The following is a 14,734-nucleotide window of genomic DNA, read 5'->3' on the forward strand; positions in this document are numbered from 1 at the left end:
TCCATCATGACTGTGAAAATGGCTGACATTGAGCCACAGTGCTTTAAAGCAATACTATGTAACATTTCTACCTTAAAATAACAGCTTGAAAAAATTTATGTGGCTAGAATGAGTTTTAATATTACGATTGGCCTGTCTCCTATCCCCTTCGGGGGTCTGAGTTGGAAAAACTGCGCTATGTAACTTTGCTGGAGCGGCCCGGTGGCGGCCCGGTGGCGGCCCGGTGGCGGCCCGGGAGCTGAGCGGAAGTACTTTGACTTGCTTTCTGGCACACCTACCGCAAAAACAAATAGACCCCTCTCACGCTCCCAGGTACATTTGATTACTCTTACCTTCTTGGTCGACATAGCTTGCACCTTCTAACTCCTCGCCGGTTCGTCAACAATCGTGAAAAGTGAAAGTGAAAGGGTGTTGTATTTACGACAGTGTAACCGTACATTACCTCCAAGCCTGTAGGGGGAGCTCCAGAGTGGGCTTTTTGAGAAGTTACATTGTATCGCTTTAAATGGGAGCCCCCAATATCAGTCATCAAGCATCAAAATCTGCCACAAACACTTAGCCTGGAAAACCAGCGCCAACTGCTGGACGGCAAAATGTTTTGCCTGCGGTTGGGTCTGGCCTCGATCCACTTGTCATTTTGAAAATACTGCCCTGAATCTGGCAGATGGCAACTAAACCAATCACAACGCAGAGATGTGTTTTGAATCAACGCGGGCGGGCCAGAGGGTTCTGGTGCGGGGTTTTGAGGGAGTGACGACAGAGCAGTGCGACGTTGGGCAGTGGAAGCGAACATAGACAAGCGAAAGCACAACAAGAAAGATGGCGGCGGCAATGGAACAGTGCTCGTTTGATTCAGCCTTGGCACACAGCCATTATAACGAACAGCCTTGCCACTCTGTATTAAGCCCCATTGTACCGGCTTTTTGGCTGCAGTTCCACCAGAATTCCACTGGGAGCGTCGGTGGAGACCAGAATGAATGGGGCCCTGTGGAGCTAGATGCTACAAATGGTCAGTTTCACCTAAGTCTCCTCAAGAGCGATCAGATTTGAATGTAGTTTCTGAGAGCTCAACATGGGTTTCAAGTAAAAAATCTACTGAACGAGTACATATATCCCTTTGATTTCTTACAGTTTGGCTTCTTGTTGTCCACAACGCGCTAGCATTGTGCTAATGACAGCTGGTCGACCAGCTATGTATGACGTCATATACACTTCAAATCCTTTTTTTAAGCAAATGAGTGGCTCTAAAAATCTAAAACTCAGCCATGGATATTTTCTAAACACCCTTTTTCGAAAACAACATTCGAATTACTAGAGAAAAAATTATATCTTGAGATAAGGGCACGAAAGGGCGTATAGCTCCATAGGACTCCATTCATTCTGGTCTCCAAAATTGGGCGCCCCACGTGGAAAGAGGGTGGAACTGCAACCAAAATCGCCTCGTTGGAAACCGGAAATGCACCGTGAGTGGCGTATCTGTCCTATTATAGAATCTGTGCTTGGCATCAGTTCAGAGAGTCTCTATTATGAGGAGAGGGAAAACTGGCGGCTATTTCCGGGTGGTACTGCACTCTAGGGGCGCCAACGAAGCAGTGCAGAGCACGCCGAACTCTATGGTGGTACTATGAAATCCACATTAGATCCAGCCATTGCTTTGGATAGAATTTTTTATATTTTTTTATTTTCATTTTCCTAAAGGAAGGATAAATTATCCTTTCAAACGGCACTTGGTTTGATTTTTTAGACTCGCTAGATCTTTTTAAAATACACATTTATTGTCAGTATTGCCTCACGAGTGACGTCAGGCATGTGGCATCACTTTACGGCATGGTCAGTCCTAGCGCTGAGCTAGCAGAGAGGTGTTAGCTCAAATAGTTACAGATTTCAGCACATCCCTTTTACATACTCTCTGACTAGCCTCTGGTTTAGCTTTGGTTGTTGTTAGCAGCACCAGGTTAGCACTCTGGCACAGTGGACGAGTGCCGTAAAGCAGCCGGTCGTAATCTGCCGTGCGTTCATCAGATTCCGTTAGCAAAATGCTAGCGGAGATTGACTCGCAAATGCCAGACCTGTAAGAAAACAGAAAGATATAACTCCCAGGTTATTGTACTTTTGATATAAATCTACATCCCGCTGTCAGAAATCACAGTAATATTTTCAGGTTTCAGTCGCTAGCGGGGACATTTTTTGAGTTATTAGCGCCAGCCCTATGGAAAATGGTCGTTCTGCACTCGCTCGCCAGCGCCCCCAGAGAAAATCAACTGAACTGCAGCCAAATTTTTTATAATGGGGCGAATAGGAAGTGGAACGGCTGTCTGTAAAAGGGCTGTGATCAGTTTTGGAAGAGTCCCCTCCCACCAAAGCTTTCTGTCGCGCTTACTACGTCACAGTCAGTTGCGCTGATTGGTCAGAGCGTTGGCCTATAGGCACAGACGCGGTTTGAAAGACAACGGGTTGTGCTCATCAACAATGTTCCGTTGTATCCATTGATCGGAGCCAGACTAAATTAGACATCCAATCCATTTAGGCTGGTTTATCAGGCTAACAAACACTTACAACACTCATAAACAAACACACACAGAGAGGGACTGCTCAAGGGGCCCATTTGGGGTTATGTTTGTTTTTCTTAATTTAATTTGTCTGTTTTTTTGTTTGTTAAGACTTTGCATACCTAAAACAATTTATTTTAAAATATAGCAGAATTTAGTGTAAAAGTGAAGAATTGTGATTTTGGTATAAATAAAACAATTTTTTTGTTCTTTAAGTAGCTAGTTTATGGAGATGGGATACTGCAAGGGACCCACCCCCCCAAAAAAACCCGAAAGAAACCCCCCCACGCACATGGCCCGGCCCCTGCCCCGCCCGAATCTCACTCCAAGCAAACTTGAAAACTTGAGAGCCCTGAGGAAGCTATCCCAGACGACGGACGCGTTGCTGTAAAAGGGGGAAAAAAATGGTTCCGGAACCTCAAGGCATCAGGGGTGTCTCCAGACTCTGCATATTATAAAATTATGGAAGAAAAAAGGTGGAGATGATTGTGTTAAATGTGCTTTAATTTGGGAAAATAAGTTTTGTTTTCCACAGGGTGGAAGTTTGAGTGTGAACCAGTTAAATAAAGTAAAAGAGTTTATGGATGGAGATTGGGAGAAAAATAAGAATAAAATTAAAAACAAGATTTAGATCAGAGATAAATATGGGTAAAGTGTTGGAATGAATGGATTACGGAAGCCGTACCTAAGAAGAAAAAAAAAAAGAAAGTCGGAACTGAAACAAATGGCAGGGAGGAAAGATTTGTCTGGGGACGTGGGTAACAGACATGACAATGCTGGTCATTCTGTTGATAGTCCCACATTTCCACCTCCATATAGACCTAGTGATGCTTCACCCTCTTTGCTTATGCTCCATTACAGATGGATTTGCAGGCCCTCCAGATGGCTGACCCGGATCTGGACTCCCGTCCCCCTCCACAGCCCGTGCGTCAGCCTGGAAATCGGCCTGAAAGTCAGCCCGCGGATCAATCCGCACATCAGCCTGTGGTGAAGATGGCGATTTAAATCATCAAAATGGCCCATGGTATGCTGCCATGTAACATCTGTTTGCTGATTTGATCACAAAGTTTCCACAGAGGAGTGAATGTGCCGTTTTACAACAAGTGAAACAACGTCCTGATGAGACTGTCCCTGATTTTCTCCATCGCATGGAAGAAGCGTTCAGTAAACACTCGGGTTTAGAACGCCCCGCTGACTTTACTGTTTTGGGCCCCTGGGAGAAAATGCTGTGTGGGTACATCATGGAAGGACTTCTCCCTGAGATCGCTGCGCAAACCAAGACTCTTTATGATGGATGGAGACATGGAGTATGGTTTGAGGAACTGAGAAGACATGCTTTACACAGCGATGACGTTATCAACGACAAGAAGAAGAAAAAAGTAGATAAAAGAGAGACTGAGTTGCATAATGCTGCCTTGACTTTGTATTTTGCCACCAATCAAAGTGGTTCCCGAGGACGGCGAGGCAGAGGTCGGGGAAGAGGACAGTGGTCCCGCTACGATGCTTGCCATAATTGTGGACAGTTTGGACACTGGGAGAAATGAATTTCCAGAGAAATTGCAGCAACCTGACAACGGCTATTGACGGGTGGAGGACGGGACCCTGGATCCGGCTGCCACTCGTAGTGAGAAGGGACCTCTCAAGGGGCGTGAGATCACACAGACACACACACGATTGCATGATGATTCTGATTCACATAGGGTGCTTACAGAGGCGATCATACACTTAGAAGGTGCCACCGCTGTTTTATCAGGCACGTATCTTCATACACAGACCCCTGCCTTTAAAAGAATGCCTATGTTTTCTATGATGGTGATGGGTGAAGAAATTTATTTTGTTGTTGAGTGAGGAGCAACTCACTCTGTTTTATCAGCTAAATGTATCAACGAGAAGCCAAAACTTAGTGGTCGCTATGTTCATTCTGTCTCTGCTTCAGGTGAAACAGTTACAGAAGGCTTCTCAGTTTCCTTAAAATGTTCCACTCGTCAGGGCGTGGAATTTAAATATTCTTTTTTGGGGTTTCCTTTGTGTCCTTTAAATTTGGTGGGTAGAGATTTGATGTGTAGATTAAAAATAGCTATTACTTTGATTTCTGATGGACTGACAGTTCACACCCGGGATGACTTTGACTACACCGCAGCATATTGGACTCAAAATCAATTTTTGTATGCATATGAGTGGAAGCTTCCAGCTGGGCCTGCATCCCAGCATTTTGTCACATTAGCAGTAAATGCTGTGACACCTGACAGTGATATAATGGCTGCAGATGATTTGCATTGTACTTCAGATGGACCTGATTTTGAATATGAGGACGGTTGGTATGAAATCACAGATGAGAGAGTGCATCTCTCTGACATGTACTGGAATGATCATACAGCAGCTTTATCTGTGACTTTGACTTCTGAACAGCTGAACTTATTTCAAGCTTTTGGCTCGGTGCCATACCGAGCTGTATGTGTTTTCTGTCCCTGTGTTGGCTAAGGCTAACAATATGGAATGGAAGGATGTGGGGATATTTGTTAAGAGCTGTCTCCTTGCCACAGATTGGAGGGAGACAGATGTGTTTGTGTCTCTTTCTCAAAATGCTTTTAAAAGGTATTGTCCCACTGTTGTTGCCTGTAATGGTACAGTGCAGCTGATTTCACATTCACATCTATTGTTGGCTACTGCTTCTTCTGCGGATGCAGATCTCGCAAAGCTGCCTATTTCATTGTGGGCAGCTCATAAATACAATGTTGGCCTTATTAAGGATTGTGAACCAGTTGTTATTATTGTTGTACCCGTCTTTGTCAGGGATACACTGAAGGTCCAACTATTTTAACACAGCATTGAAATAATCTCTGGCTGATTTGACTCTGACTCCTGGAACTGTCCTTATCTAACACGTTGATGATTTATTACTTTGTAATGTAGGACAGACATGTTGAAACTGCTTCAACATCCTCATAGGAAAAGGTCACAAAGTTTCTAAATCTAAAGTGCAATTTGTGCAGGAAGAAGTGACGTTTCTTGGTCATGTTCTCTCACATGAGAGCAGAAAACTGTCCTCTCAGCGCATTGACGCAGTTCTGAACATCCCAAAACCTCTCACGAAGAAACATATGATGTCATTCTTGGGTATGACAGGTTATTGCAGAGTTCACATTGCAAATTACTTTGAGCTGGAAGAGCCATTGGCCAGCTTAATATATGGGAGGGGCTTGGCAGCAGCAGAAAAAAATTCAGTGGACTGCTGAGGCAGAACTGGCTTTCATTGATTTGAAAACAGCCTTGTCCTTTGTACCTGCATTGGCCTTACCAAATTCTGAGAAACCATTTATCTAAATGGTGGATGAAAAGGCTGGTTTCATGTCATCTGTGTTGTTGCAATCCCATGGTGATAAATTGCGACCTGTGGCTTATTATTCTGGTAAGCTTGATGCAGTCGCAGCGCTGTTGCTGCAGCTGAGAAAGCAGTGTTAGCGTCACGTGACATTGTTGGATATAATCCACTGACAGTTTTTGTTCCACATTCTGTTTGTGTCATCCTCCTGGAACAAAAGACGTCTCATTTATCTGCAGCAAGGTGGCTTAGATATTCATTATATTATTGGACATGCCTAACATTATAGTTAAACGCTGTATCACTTTAAAACCAGCCACACTTCTGAGGAGGATGGTTAAAAGTTAACTTCTGCTCACTAAGGGGGACGGAGAGCGGCATGACTGCGCAGCTGTTTTGAATGTTGTTTGTTCCCCCGCCCTGATAACGGGTCACCCCTTTGTCTAACCCTGATCTTGTCCTGTATGTTAATGGATCCTCCTTTCATTTGTTGTGGGTTTGAATTAATTCCTTTAACTGAGGCTTGCAAGTTAGCGGAAAGAAAAAGCTGGCTGTACTTTTGACAGCGGTTCTGGTTGTCATTTTTCTGATGGTAGACCATGCATGCCTAAACATTTTTTTTTTCCTGGTTTGCTAAGTGGACGCACGGATTAGATCATGCGTCCAAAGGAGGAATGCTGGATATGGTTGAAAACATTGATATTGGTTATGTTAACTTTTGTGGGAGTTCTAATAATATAAATTAAAATACAGTCCATGCCCATGGTTCTATGTGATTAATTAAATTAATTTGGCAAAGTGAACTATTGATTAAAAATTCAAATGAAATTATATTATCAGGGATATAACGAGGAAGAGAAGGAAGGCATAGAGGATGTGAAATTCTGGTTGATTCAAGCAGAAAAGAAAGAAGGAACTAGAGAAAGTAAACGCAGAGAAAGAAAGAAGTCAAACCGCACCAAAACCAAAGTGATGTTTCACAGAAAGGAAGATGATGAAATGATGGTTTGTGTGCGGAGAATGCAAGTGGAGGAAGAAAGTGATGATGAGATTATGGTGGACAGATTTTTGTGAAAAGGAAATTAAGGCAAGAGACTTATTTGTTCTAAAAGGAGCTGGATCACCCCTTTATTGATACAAATTAAATCTGCTAGAGAAAGATCCAGCTGGTACAGCCACAGCCTTTTTAACTGAAGGAAAGAATGTAGTGTCCAGATTACAAGACTATATGTCAGCAGAAGCGTTGCATGTTACTCTTTGGTTTAAAAATAACCCAGGACCCGATGAAGATTATGAAAAACAATTAAAAAAGAGTAACCCCAGTAAAAATAACTTTGTTTCTCATGTATATGCGGATGAGAAATAGATCCAGAGCTAATTTGAGACCCGCAAACACAGGAGGAGGACCCAATACTAACTTTAGCATGCTAATAACTGCTCATTTTGAATATTCCATGTTGGAATATTGTAAGGTTCTGTCACGTTCTCTTTCTCTCTCTCATCAGACAGTGAAAGCTGCCCTACCCCCAGTGGCTGATAAACCCCTGCACCAGTTCCAGCCAGCACAGTGGGTGCTGATCAAAGACACCAGGAGACGTCACTGGAGAGACAAACAGTGGAGAGCTCCGTTCCAGATTCTGCTGGTGACTCACACTACCATGAAGGTCCAGGGAAGAGACACCTGGGTTCATGCTGCGCACTGCAAAGTGTTCACCACACTATCTGAAGAGGATCCTGGTTCTGAACCCCCTACATAGGGGGTTCAGAACCAGGGGCTTCCACGACCGCCCACCTGTACCAGACTGGTAACAGCCTGAAGCGCAGAAGCCACTCAGACAGAGGCAGCAGGAATTTTTTTTTAATTATTATATTGTTTTATGGTAGTGTTTCTTCTGTTTTATTACAAGAAGAAAGGACATCCCACTGCGAGATTACAATGCAGTTGTATGGAAGATGGTCTGCATTGGTATTGCGAGTATTCTGATCAACCTGTTTTTATTTGGGGAAAAGGTACAGCACAGACAGTTTGTGATTAATCTGAGTAATTATCTCAATAATATTCATCAGCTGACTCGAAGAGAGATTCATCACATCCCTGACAACCATGATCATGCGGATAACATCTGGTGGCAACTGATGCATCAAACGGCAAGAAAAATAAGGAATGACAGTTGCTACGTTTGTTGTTTGACTCCACATGCTATTAATGATTAACCAGTGTTGGTACCTGTTATACCTGCTTCATGTGCTTTAATCAACAGAAATAAATCCAGGCCATGCTCTATCAGAACTAATACTTATGCCATTTCAGTATCTGCATTCTCAGTTCCCTATTTGTTAACTCTTAATCTTACAGCTTTACCGGATGGAAGTAAATTGTATGGTTATGCAGGTAAATTAACCACAGTCTCTATTACCTTTCCTACTAGAGATGGGTACTCGTGTCCTAAGAACATGGTTTGGATGTGTGGAAATAGATCATATTTGTATCTGCCTGCTGACTGGTCTGGAGTATGATATTTAGCTCATCTACTACCTACTGTCACTACTTATGATTCAATCGCCCCGTTATTAGAAAGGAAGACAATGCTTAAAACGGGAGGAGAGATCTAGGATTCCACACTGGAAAGGGATTTTGGGTACACTCATTCCTAGTTATGGTGTTGCTAATGCAGCCCATAGGATTAATGATTTGTCAATTGAGTTAGGAAATCTTACTGCTGTAACTGAGGAAGGTTTCACTTTGCTGACAAAGGAACAGCAGGCTATAAGAACTATGAGTCTGCAAAATAGAATGTCTTTTGACTACTTATTAGCTGAGAAGGGAGTTGTCATTTAATAGGGGAACAATGCTGTACTTTTGTTCCTGATGTGTCTAATAACATGACTGACATCCATGGTAGATTACTGGAGGTTGGACCTCTTGGTTAATGAGGATTGGAGCGATTATTTTCTTTTTCTTTTTGATTTTGATGTTTCTTTCGTGTTGCATTATTCCAATGGTTAAAGCTATGGTAGTGAGACTGATTAATGTTTCCATGCTGAAAGTTGATACGGATGTAAACTTGATTTCTGTTTGTGATGAGTCTGCATTTGAGATTACAGATTTTATGGATAAGGATTATATTATATGAAGATGCTAATGATGATGTAATAACTCTAAACTGTTTGGGGAGTTGAGACTGATATTTAGAATTATTGTGGTATATATATGAAGTTAGGAATATCCTTTAACATTACTGTTCTCCTCATTATTTTAGCTTTATTTTGTTAGTAATCTGAAGGTTATTAGATCCGGGAAAACAACAAATGTGTTTGATATATTTTTTTTTGTTTCCATTTTAATCTTTATGGTTTAGGAAGATGGTTTTGTAGAATTTTATTTTGTTTTGTGATTATCTTGTAATCAAAAGAAAGGAATGTGATGGGAAAATTCTTAAGTGGAAGTCTTTTAGTAAGTAAGTACTAGTGGTATTAGTTGTCCCATTTTATCCAAAGTCTGTTGTTTTCCATCTGAACTATTCAACTTGTGACCCTTCTGTATGGTCAGTGAGGGAAAACAGATGTTTACTCTATTGGGGGAATGTTCATGGTCGACACCTTTTGGGGAGATTAGTTCAGGGGGTCGTAAAGAGGCTACCTCATAAACTGTGTCATTTCAGATGTACAAGAGAGCACAGAGGAGGGGGATTATTGTTTATTGTTCTTTGTTCCCAACCTGAGGGGGAGAGATGACCCACCTATATAAGGAAGGGCTGTGACTGCATTCTGGGCTCTCTGTCCTACACAGGAGACTGTTCAAACGCTGTGTGCCTTTGAATAAAACTTACAGAAAGACAAAATCTAGATTTTCTCTTGTTATTGAGTAACTTCTTATCCACCTTGATAAAAATTCCACTACACAACCGATTGGATTTCTCTTTGTAAGCCACATGGAGAGGACATTAATGCCATGACTGAGTGTGTGACTGACTATATAAACTTCTGTGTGGACAACACCATCCCCACCAGAACAGTGAGATGCTTCCCTAATAACAAACCCTGGATCACCAGTGAGCTAAAGGAACTATTGAACAGGAAAAAAAGAGCCTTTAGGGAGCGAGACAGGGAGTTACTGAGGAGTATACAGAAGCAGCTCAAAGTCAAGATCAGAGAGAGCAAGGAGGTGTATAGAAAGAAGCTTGAGAGTAAACTGCAGAGGAACAATATCAGAGATGTGTGGTCAGGAATGAAGAAGATCACAGGCCTCAAGCAGAGGGAGGATCGGATGGATGGAAGTCTGGACAGAGCAAATGAGCTGAACACATTCTTCAACAGGTTCAGTTCAGGAACAAGCTCACCATCCTCCCCTCCTGTTCCCAGCCAAAGAGACATCCCACCCTCCTCTGACCCACAGCTTTCCTGTAACATCTCCACCTCCACCTCAGTCATGGATTCTTCTGCTTCCACTAGTTTGTCTTCAACCAAAACAGGAGATGCTGCTGTCCCCTTTGCCTCCCCCTCCCACTTTTCTGTTTCTAGAAGTCAGGTGAAGAGGCAGTTGGAGAGACTGAACCGGAACAAGGCTGCAGGTCCAGATGGTGTCAGCCCCCGAGTCCTGAAGGCCTGTGCAGAGCAGCTCTGTGGGATTCTGCAACACCTTTTCAACCTTAGCTTGACCCAAGAGAAGGTACCACTGTTGTGGAAGACATCCTGTCTGGTTCCGGTACCAAAGAAAACTCACCCTTCAGACATCAATGACTACAGACCTGTTGCCCTGACATCCCACATCATGAAGGTCCTGGAGAGACTCCTGTTGACCCACCTGTGTAAGCAAACCAGCACATATCAGGACCCCCTGCAGTTTGCTTATCGCCATGGAGTTGGAGTTGAAGACGCTATCATACACCTGCTTCAACAAACCCACTGTCATCTGGACAAAGCAGGCAGCACTGTGAGGATCATGTTCTTTGATTTCTCCAGTGCATTTAACACAATCCAGCCTGATCTGCTTCGTCTGAAACTCCAGAAGACTCAGGTGGAGGCCTCAACAATCACCTGGATTAATGACTACCTGACAAACAGACCACAGTTTGTCAGACTGAAGAATTGTGTGTCTAACCAGGTGATCAGCAGCACAGGAGCACCACAGGGGACTGTACTCTCACCATTCCTTTTCACTCTGTACACTTCAGACTTCCAGTACAAGTCAGACTCCTGTCATCTACAGAAATATTCAGATGACTCTGCAGTTGTCGGGTGTATCAGAGATGGACAAGAAGCTGAGTACAGAGAGCTGGTGGACCGCTTTGTGGCATGGTGTGGGAACAATCATCTCATCTTGAATGTTAACAAAACAAAGGAGATGATTGTAGATTTCAGGAGAAACAGGGTCAGATCAAACCCTGTTTCCATCATGGGAGAAGAAGTGGAGGTGGTTGAGGAATATAAATACCTTGATGTTCATCTGGACAACAGACTGGACTGGAGACACAACAGTGAAGCCATCTACAAGAAAGGACAGAGCAGACTGTACTTCTTGAGGAAGCTAAGGTCCTTCAAGGTTTGCAGCAAGATGTTGCAGATCTTCTACAAGTCTGTTGTTGAGAGCGTCATTTCCTCTTGCGTCATCTGTTGGGGCAGCAGCATCAGAACCAGGGACCTAAAAAGACTCAACAACCTGATAAGGAAGGCTGGTTCTGTTCTGGGGACGACTGTGGAACCTCTGGAGACAATAATGCAAAGAAGGATTTTGCATAAAATCAAGAGAATTATGGACAACCCTGAACATCCTCTCCATGAGACTGTTATCAGAAAACAGAGTCTCTTCAGTCAAAGGCTTCTTCAGTTTGGATGCAAAACGGACCGCTACAGGAAATCATTCCTGCCCACAGCCATCAGCATCTATAATAACTCCTTGATTTAATTGAGCTACATCAACATTTAATTTCCCTCTGGGATAAATAAAGTATTTTTGAATTGAATTGAATTTGAATTGAATTGAATAACATACCCATCCTCTCCACCAGCTGCTTGTTGGACAGCGGAGCTCCTTTTCCAACAGGCTCATCCAGCTCCGCTGTCACAAGGAACGATTCAGGAAATCCTTCCTACCAGCAGCCATCACCATCTTCAACTCCCCTCTGGCTGGAAGAGAACTTCAAGCTCAATAGGCTTGAAGTCTCTCCTAAAAAACAATAACAAAAAAAAACTCTTGACACTGTAGATATGTATATAGCGAATGTTTCTTCACTATTTTTATTTTATATTTATTTTATTCTATTCTATTTGCTTATTTTTACTGTATGCTGCTGCAACAAAACAATTTCCCAAATTGGGACGAATAAAGTATCTATCTATCTATCTATCTATCTATCTATCTATCTATCTATCTATCTATCTATCTATCTATCTATCTATCTACTGTATCTTACCTGTGATGCACCTCCCTGACCAGCTGGTGGCGGTAGTGATCCTTTTCGTTGTTTGACACCCGCCAATAAAGCTCAACAACAGGAGGAGGAAGAAGCAGGTTGGATTGACTGATGGTCAGAATGTAGTCACATCTAGTATTGGTAAAGCGGAGTTAATAGCTAAGACATTAAGTAAGGTGCATAGCTCAGATAATCTTAGCCCTAGGGAAAAGGCAGCAAGAGCTGAAACAGTGAGGGGGCATCAAAGTAACGATGCGAGTGCAGGTGTATTGGAGGAGGATCTCAATATGCTATTTACAATGACTGAACTCAATAAAGCACTTAGAAGGCTAGGTAAATCTTCTCCAGGGGGTGACAGGATTTGTTATGCTATGCTGGAAAATCTTTCTGACAAAGGGAAGGAAATATTCCTCTCCCTGTATAATAAGGTCTTGGTGGAAGGAAGAATTCCAAATGGATGGAAGGAATCTGTAATTGTTCCAATTAAAAAACCTGGTAAGGACGCACATATCCCTAGTAATTATAGGCCCATAGCTCTTACCTCTCAAATGGGTAAGACGATGGAAAGGATGATTAATGACAGAATAACGTACGTTGTTGAATCTAAAGGCTTACTTCAACATTATCAGAGTGGGTTCAGAAGGGCCAGAGGTACTATGGACCCGTTAATCATGCTAGAGGATATTGTAAGAAAGGCACAGGTGAACAAGGAGTCAGTAGTAACTGTCTTCTTTGACATCGAAAAGGCGTATGATATGATGTGGAAGGAGGGAATACTGATTGAGTTGCATAAAATGGGGCTCAGGGGAAGAGTGCTCAGGTGGGTCAAAGAGTTCCTGACTGACAGGACAATATCAGTTAGGGTTAATGGGGTAATGAGCAACCAGTACACTATTGAGAATGGAATTCCACAAGGGAGCCCATTATTGTTCTCATTAATGATTAACGGTGTTTTTACCAAGCACTTAGAATATGCTGTGGAGCTATTAGATGCACACCAGTCGCAGCCATCCAGGTGGAATTGGGGGAAGCACCTCTGTGCCTCAGGAGAGAGCAGCTAGCTGCTGTTTATTGGGCAAACTTGAAGGGACATTGTGCCAATCACATGAGCCAGGCAGTTTTGCAGCAATGTCAGGAGCACCTATGTACTGAGATAAGAAGTTTTGGATGGAGGATCCATGACTCTGTAAGAGGAATGGGTCTCTCAGAACTGAATGTGAGTCCTGCAATACCACTTCCAAATGCTCCGCCTTGGACATTTGGAGAACTCACTGTTGATTTGGGACTGCTGGGAAAGAAAAATAAAAGTGATTTTGATAAATATGAGGTGCAGAGTTACCTAATGGGGAGGTATGAACATGGGCTGAAAATTTACACCGATGCATCAAAACGAACAGACAGTAGGGTTGGGGTGGGGAATGTCATACCTGTGCTCAAACATGAAGAAGGGAAAAGGCTGAATGATGGTTTGGCAGTTTACACAGCCGAACTGATGGCGATGTGGCTTGCGCTGCAATGGGTTGAGGAGAAAAGGCCAACCAAAGTAGTGGTGGCATCAGATTCTAGTTCAGCACTAACCAGCATTAAGACTGGTCACTCAGAATCCAGGCAAGACATTGTCTATAAAATTGCAAGTATGGCAAATAATTTAATGAAATCAGGGGTGGATATTTCCTTTGTGTGGGTACCAGCTCATATAGGTGTTCAGGGAAATGAACTGGCGGACCAATGTGCAAAAAAGGCGACTAAACATGAGCGTGTAGACCTGCAAGTCAGCATCAGCAAAGCTGAAGTGAAGAGTATTGTGAAGCATAAAATGAAGGGGAGGTGGCAGACATTATGGGACTCAGGGCTGACTGGCAGACAATTCTATAACATTCATAAAAAAGTTGGAACTCCTAGGATGACAAACAGAAGTAGGAAAGAGGAGAATGTTTTTTCAAGGCTAAGATTTGGCCATAAATGCCTCAACAGTACCTTGTTACTAATGCAGAAACATGTTGATGGTAAATGTTCATACTGTGGTGGTCCTGAAACCGTAGAGCATGTTTTTCTTCAGTGTCCTAAGTTCCACGAAGACAGGCAACATTTAATTTTACAATTGGAAAGAGAAAAAATACGGTTTGATCTGAAAAACATATTGCAAAGAAGCACAGGAGAAATCAGTTTGAATTATGTTTTTAGTTTCCTGAGGAGTACAGGATTGATGCAACAAATTTAGATTACTCAATTTTGTTTTGTTTGTCTATTGTTTCTTTCTTTCTTTCTTTCTTTCTTTCTTTCTTTCTTTCTTTCTTTCTTTCTTTCTTTCTTTCTTTCTTTCTTTCTTTCTTCTTTTTTATTTATTTATTTATTAGGCCCGAGCAGCTAAGCGCTGCGAAGGCCTATTGTATCTGTAGGATTTCACTATTATTATTATTCCGGCTTCTTTTTCTTTTCCGCGCGGAATC

Source organism: Odontesthes bonariensis, chromosome 12, assembly GCF_027942865.1.
Source record: "Odontesthes bonariensis isolate fOdoBon6 chromosome 12, fOdoBon6.hap1, whole genome shotgun sequence".
NCBI classification, from domain to species: domain Eukaryota; kingdom Metazoa; phylum Chordata; class Actinopteri; order Atheriniformes; family Atherinopsidae; genus Odontesthes; species Odontesthes bonariensis.